The following is a 6615-nucleotide window of genomic DNA, read 5'->3' on the forward strand; positions in this document are numbered from 1 at the left end:
CATTAAGAAATCTACCCCAAATTATGACCAGAACCTATCCAACAAGGCACTCACAGTTACTGTTCATTATACTGTAGATTTGGTAAATTCTGCAGTTTTCCAATCCGGCCAGCTGTGGTTTTTGGACCATATCTGGAGCTACAAAACTCCAAATGGAGTGATTCAAAAAAAGAAATTCAACTAGACAAAATAAGGAACAACTTTCATGTTTACCATTTCCTCAAATTTTCACTGTAACAGTCCCTAATGGAACAGTAAATTTATGGTACAAAAACTAAAAAATTCTGCCCCTTAGTGCTAAGTTTGGAAATGGATTTAGTGATTAATTCCAACAAGTTTTAAATGCAAAATGTGGTATATTGGGAGTGTTAAAACCAATATACCTATTTTCTATCCAAAAGTCAACATTTTTGTTGACCAATGAAGTGAATAGTGACACCAAAACTTGAAATTCAAAAATTGAAGAATTCAAAAGTATCAAATGCCCTAGTATACCTAACGAGATTAGTTTGGATAGTTTGGCATGCCAATAGGGTTCAGTTAGCAGTACTGCACATGGCATTATACCATTCTGTGATTTTATGGCTTTTAGCCATTTTGACATTGTGTTGAGACTTGGCCTCGTGCCTAATATTATTTACGACTTGTTAGTACATTTGCCTGCCGGAGATACACATATGACCGATGGTGTGGCGAGGTATTAGATACCCGGCTGCGGTTTACCGTTTATCCAGTCCAGTCATCCAGTATAGGTTACTTGGGCAACCAAAAGAATGAAAGCGGACAAAGTTAACGAAATAAATGAATATAACAAACATAAACAAATAAGACATATACATTCAATACATATTTATTTTCTGCTATTTCCTGTTATTTTATTATTGCACCACTAAGCATTATTGATTAGCGCGTTGCTTTGCCACGCAGCGTAGGTTATGGAGATACTGATCGAGAGAGCCAGTGAGCCATGATGGGTGAGACCATCCTGCAGCTACGCATAGTGTCCGTGTCACCTCACCATCCACGATTGCATTGGTAGGACACTAGGTTTCATTTTGGTATTTTGTAACTAACTTTTACTTTCTCATATGTAATTGAGCATTATGTAATGTATTTTGATGTTCATGTAAATAATGAGAATTGTTTTTGTGAATGGAAAAGTGAATATCTATCTGTGACTTGTACATGATTATCACATGAGTTGAATGATTGAGAAATGAAATTAAAAAATATTGAGATTTTGATATTGGAGTTGGGATTGTTTGGAAATGATTTTGGAAGTGTTTTTCACAGGTTCCGAAGAACTGTTTTTAGCCGGTACTCTGCCGGATTTAGCCGGTACTCTGCCGGATTTTCTATAAAATTTTCGAAACCTCAAATAAATTATAATTTCGATAAATGGCTCAAATATATTATATTTCACAAGTTATATTTAAAACAATGATAAAAATTAATTAAGGTAAAATAGAGTGTGCCAGTACACCGTGTGACATTGCTTACTCGGATATACTGTACACGGGTAAGGGGTGTCACAATTTCTATCTCGACCTCTACTGACTGTCTGTGAACTTCGGAGGGTAGATCGAGGTGCTCTTGTACAATCTCTAACAAAATGTCCATGTTCACCACAATTATAGCAGGCTCCAGTGGCTTTACGATAAATACCCCCATGTAACCTGCCAGAAACATGGCAGATACGGGCAGAATAGGCACTTCTGGTTATTCGACGATTAGATCTTGGTGGTCTCTGCCCTGATGATCCGCCTCAGTCATATCCCTGAGCTCGGGGCTCCTCAAATTCTTTTCTCTTACCCAAATTACTGCTTGAGCTCTGACCCATATGTTTCTCCCACTCCTCCATTTCACACTGCCTTTGTGGGGGTTGGGTTTGTACTTGAGCTTGAGCTGACAGAGTATCAGCCATTTATTGAAAGAAAGTGGCCATTTGTTGGGCCATTTGTGCAATAATTTGTACCGGTAAAACTGGTATAGTCGGGCCTTCGACACTCTGAGGAGCTGGGGCCTCACCTTGTATTTCTGCTGTCACAGACTATTCTATTGTCTCATCCTTCTCTTCCATATCTTTTCATAGGATTTTTTATTTCCTGTACAACCAACACAAGGAGATTTCTCTCCATTAGTTCATATTTATGATGTAAATGTACTATATGTATCAAACATTTGAGCAGTTGTATTTACCAACAAAATTAATTCAATTTCACAATTCAAAATTTTCTTTAAAACCATTGCTCTGATACCACAAAACATGTCACACCCTACTCCCCCGTAAGATGTAACATGATTCCGTAGTATACTTAATGAATTATCATACTTCGCCTACTGGTAACACATTAAATATACTATAAGGGATTTTAAATCAATTTTCGTGAAATTTAAATCATCGATTAAAATTTGGTGTTATAAAAATTTTTCAAAATTTTGGCAGAGTGCCGGTTGTATTTTGAGAAAACAGTTCTTCAAAACCTGTAAAGAAACACACTGCCAATATGATTTCTCAAATATAACTCCAATAAACTTCATTTCATCTCACAATTCAATCTCAATAATCAAATCAGTTTATTTTCAAACCAACCTCATTATAAAAGAAACATTTCATTGATTACAAGACTCAAAATTAATATTACAAAACTATTCAGGTAAATGAAATCTCAAAGTTACATTTACAATAATTTACATTTAATTACATACCAAAATATTTTACAAGAGTTTTTATACAACTGCTCAAATAATTTATATACATATTATTACATGCATACATCAAAACCTATGTACATGGGTATACCTATGATATACTTGGAGCTGATCTGAATGTGTTTTCAAAGAAGCTTACTCAACTGCTCTATGCTCTTTTCACCTGCGACAGCATACAAAGCTATCGCTGAGTGGTGAACTCAGTGGTGCACAACTATAACTTAGAAATATTCATGGATTGCTTGAAACATGAAAAGTAAGTCACCTAATTGATGTGAATAGGTAGTTAGGGCTTATATGCCCATCACAAATAAAATTCATAAAATATTAGTAATTCAACTTGAAATATAAAATTTGTAATTACATAAGTAGATTTTCGAATATATAAATGAGAAAGGAAAAATGTTTTGAATAAAATGGTACATGTGAACCATTATTTTGAATTGTGATCAATATGGATAACATAATGAATATATAAATTACGATGAATGCATAAATTATGTAAATATTAGACTTAGAGATTAATGTTTCTATTATGAAAAAGATTAAAATGCTAGAAATTATAATTAGAACCTATAATGAAATAATGAAATTTATGAACACTTAATGGTACTATGTGCCCATATATTGCCTAGACACGTGTGTCAGATTGGATAGATTGGTATGCCAATAGGGTATTGTTTTAGCAGTACTGCGTAAGGCTTTATGCCTGTATTCATGGCTTTATGCCTGCACTCATGGCTTTTATGCCCGATTATATGTTATCATGGCTTTTAGCTATACTAATATGTTATCATGGCTCTTAGGCCATACTGACTGCATATGTGGTTGGCGTTTTGCATCCCATGGTAAGACGGTCCGAGGCACCTCGGTGTCCAGTGCCAATGACCCGTTATCCAGTTTAGTCAGCCTGTCATAGGTTACTTGGGCAGTGAAATTTATTGAAATAAGTTAAGAATATTAGCAATTAAAAATATTAGAAATTAAATAAATGAGTAAGATTACGTAAAATAAAAAAAAATAATTATTTGTAGAAAGTACTGAATGAAATGATAAAAAGATTAGCAATAGAAATATAACTTAAATAAACATTACAAATGCACTTTTTCTTAATAATATAAAGCTAAGAATAATATTCTTGGAATTGTTGGGGATGGTATATTATTACTGTGAATTTAGGAATTGAGCACTTTTGAAGAGGAATAAATTAGAACAAAGGATAGTTAATACTAGAAGTATTATATGAAATTAGATTAAATTCTAGAGTATCCAAATTTTGATCCATTTCTTTTTTTTTATTATTGTATATTATTTTCTTATTACATTATTGCACCACTAAGCAGCAATGCTTAGCTCGATAGATTTGTTTCCTCTCGCAGGTACTAAAGGTAAAGCCCAGCGAATATTAAACAGATATTTTGGATTTTTGATCTGTAGAAGTGTCTAAAGTATTCAAGATTGTCACCTCTTTAGTAATGCATGTAGATAGGGCCCATATAAATCATAATTTGTTTGTTGTATAAAATGCTTAGTTAAAGTATTGTAATGTAGATTATGAAAATGTAATTAATAGGTATGCGATGTAAATTAATAAATCGATTAGTTCATAAGTGATTAAATTATATATCATGCAAATTAATGAAGATTGAAATTTTTCATATATGAGTTGAGTGTGACACCCCTTACTCGTCTATAGTGTAGCCGAGTAAGATATGCCACATAGTGTGTCGGAGTACCAATTCATATTTCCATTACAATTTACCCTTTTTAATTCATTTATTTACAATTTTTGATTAATCTGAATTTTTCGCAAATTTTATAAAAAATCCAGCAAAATGTCGGTTGTAAATTGGAAAAACAGTTCTTCTGAATCTGTTAAAAACACTCATATTATCAATCTCAATCAACCGCCAACATCTTTTCAACAATTTCTCAAATGACTTCAATATCTCAAATTTCAATTCATTTCATATCATACTCAATTCAATAAGAAATACTCAAATTTATTACTAAACATGGTTCATAAATAATTACATCAAAAGCATAATTACATGAGTTTATAATATACATTACAAAAGTTTAAAAAATACAAAAGACCAAAAGTAGCCTAATGTCCTACCAATGCACTGTAAATGTGAGGTGACTCTGGACTCTGTGTGCAGATCTGAAAGTTCACCCGGTATGAGGTCTGCTGGACTCTCCAGCTATGTCTCCAGTACCTGCGCGTGGCAAAAGCGACGCGCTAAGCAATTCTGCTTAGTGGTGACAATATAAAATAAAATAACTAAAATAAAATGGATATGTAGAATGTATGCTTACATTTTTGGTAGACTTAATATCTGGCATTTATTACAGTAATATTCAATTAAAATTTGGTAAGATTCATTATCATTGCCCGAGTAACCCATACTAGTTGACTGGATTGGATAAACGGGTAAACTGGCACTAGGTATTAAGTACCTCAGACCATCACACCATCGGTCACATTGTTTCTCCCGGTGTGCAACAGAACAGCTAATAAACTGTAATAATTATCAGGGATAAAACCCAAGTATAATAACTCAATCAACATAGCCAAAGGCTATTTTATCATAAAATGGCACGTGAGGCCATAAAACATAGAATGGCATGAAGCCATATGCAGTACTACTAATAGAACCCTATTGGCATGCCAACCTATCTAAACCAATCTTGCTAGGTATACTAGGGCATGTTACATTCTTAAATTGTACAATTCTTGAAATTTAAGTTTAGGTGTTACTATTCATTTCATTAGTCAACAAAAATGTTGACTTTTGAATAGACAATAGGTACATTAGTTTTAATACTCCCAACATACTACATTTTGCATTTTAAAATTGTTGGTATTGGTTGCCAATACCATTTCTAAGCTTAATGTTAGTTGTTCAAAATTTTCAAATTTCAAGCCTTATATTTACGGTTATATTAGTCATTTTTGCAGTGGGAATTTGGCAAGGTTGTCAACATGAAAGTTGTTCCTTATTGTGTCTAGTTACATTTCCTTTTTGGAATCACTCCATTTGGAGTTTTGTAGCTCAAGTTATGGCCTAAAAACCATAACTGGCCGGATTGCCAACTTCCCAAATTTTCTGGACTGACTAAGTCTACAGTATTTTTGTACAGTGTTTGAGGTCACCTTTTGAATATGTTATGGTCACAATTTGGGTTAGGTTTGTTCATGAAAGTTGTAGGTATATGTCTCAGCTATTTGTTGGTAAAATTTCAGGTCAATTGAACCTTTCTACACTGAGTTATGACCAAATGAATAAACACTATTCATTTGGTCATTTTGCCCAGGCAGAATGCAGGTCACCCAGATTAGGACAATCTTTAGGTCAACTTGGTTTGATTTTCTAGGCATGGTTTCTTCACCAAAGTTGTGCCAGTATGTGTCTAGTTTCATGTCCAATTGGCCATGCACCAATTGAACCTCTACAACTCTAGTTATTGCTTCCCAAACCTGCTGGACTCATGGTCAGTCCTGCAGGTCAGCCAAGGCAGCAACACTAACTTCAATTCCCACTACACAAACCACTTCATTTCTCATTCACACATAACCAAATGGTCACTAATTGACCATTAAAATTACTTTCACCATTGCATGATCAAAGTCTCAATTTCATACCCATTCCATCTCAAATCTTGCATTCACTTACCTTTCACCATCCTAAACAATAGGTTAGTGTTAAGGGCAGCTAGGGTACCATTTTAATTCAAGAAAATCTTCAAAACCCTATCAAGCCCAAGGCTGCTGGAATTTTAAGAAAGCTTACACATGGTATATTTTTAATTTTCATGCAAATTTACATTCCACTCCACTCCTTTAATGTGAATCAAAAGAGAAGGAGTGAGTTTAGTCACTAACCTTTAATGAAGTAAATT

Source organism: Hevea brasiliensis, unplaced genomic scaffold, assembly GCF_030052815.1.
Source record: "Hevea brasiliensis isolate MT/VB/25A 57/8 unplaced genomic scaffold, ASM3005281v1 Scaf2, whole genome shotgun sequence".
Lineage (NCBI taxonomy): Eukaryota > Viridiplantae > Streptophyta > Magnoliopsida > Malpighiales > Euphorbiaceae > Hevea > Hevea brasiliensis.